General features: G+C 62.6%; 1 protein-coding gene across 1 annotated transcript in view; it reads right to left on the minus strand.

Moving 5' to 3' along the window:
* The window catches only part of TMC8 (transmembrane channel-like 8), a 28,898-nt gene that overhangs the window by 26,485 nt on the left and 965 nt on the right, over positions 1–1,448 (minus strand). The gene's annotated exons all lie outside the window — the stretch shown is intronic.

The following is a 1,448-nucleotide window of genomic DNA, read 5'->3' on the forward strand; positions in this document are numbered from 1 at the left end:
GGGGCTGTCCCCACAGGCCTGGCAGGACCTGGGGCTGGGGCTGCTGTCGGGGCTGCAGGCCCTGGTGCCCTGGCACTACGCCCTGAAGCGCATCGGGGGCCAGTTCGGCTCCAGCGTGCTGTCCTACTTCCTGTTCCTCAAGACCCTGCTGGCCTTCAACGCGCTGCTGCTGCTCCCCCTGCTGGCCTTCCTCGTGGGCGTGCAGACCGCCTTCCCGCCCGCCCCCCAGCGCCCTGTCCCCCCCTTCACTGGCCTGGAGCCCCTCACCGGAGGGGTGAGGGTTAGGGGCACCCTCTGGCCTCCCCTGGGGAGACCCCCGCCCTCCACTGTGACTCCAGGGCGGCCGGAGACAGCTCTCCTTGTTGTCCCGACACCTGTGGGGCCTGGGAAGCCCCGGATGGCCGAGGCCTGTTGTCCACCTCCGTGCTGTCCTTGTGGCCCTGCCCTGGCCTCCCTGATGGGTGCCCTCCCTCTGCCCCTTGAAGCCATGGGTGGGTCAGGCGTGGGGAGGGGGAGTCCCTGACGCGGCCGGGCCTCCTACCGCAGGGCCGCTTCACGGACACCGTCATGTACTATGGCTACTACAGCAATGCCACCCTGAACCAGCCGTGTGCCGACCCACCCGATGGCGGCCAGTGCGCCCCCGAGGCGGCCAGCCTGCCCTACAACATGCCCCTGGCCTACCTCTTCACCATCGGCGCAGCCTTCTTCATCACCTGCTTCATCCTGGTCTACAGGTAACGGCCTCCACCACGTGACCCTGGCTCTGAGCACCATTGATTCACCCATCCATCCATCCACCCACTCATCCATTCATCCATCCATCCTTCCACCCATCCATCCATTCATCCATCCACCCTTCCACCCATCCACCCACCCATCCACACCCACACTCTCCACCTGGGCTCTTCTTGCCCCTGGACCTTCCCGTGCTGCTCCCTCTGCCTGGAGGGCTTGTCCCTTCTCTCTCCACCTCCCTATCCTTCAGAGTTCAGCTGGAGTGTCACTTCCGCAGCCAGGCCTTCCCCCATCCATTCATCCATCTACCCTTCCACCCATCCACCCACCCATCCATTTATCCATCCATCCTTCCACCCATCCATCCATTCATCCATCCACCCTTCCACCCATCCACCCACCCATCCACCTATCCATTCATCCATCCACCCTTCCACCCATCCACCCATATCCATTAACCCACCAATCCATCCATCCATCCATCCATCCATCCACCCACCCATCCACCCATCTACCCATCCACCCATCCACCATCCACCCATCACTCCATCCACTCACACTAATCCATCCATCCATCCATCCATCCGTCCACCCACTCATCCATCCACCCACTCATCCACCCATTCATCCATTAACCCACCAACCCATCCATCCATCCATCCATCCATCCATCCATCCATCCATCCGCCCACTCATCCACCCATTCATCC

The sequence above is a fragment of the Myotis brandtii genome, unplaced genomic scaffold (genome assembly GCF_000412655.1).
Source record: "Myotis brandtii unplaced genomic scaffold, ASM41265v1 scaffold825, whole genome shotgun sequence".
In the NCBI taxonomy this organism is placed as follows: domain Eukaryota; kingdom Metazoa; phylum Chordata; class Mammalia; order Chiroptera; family Vespertilionidae; genus Myotis; species Myotis brandtii.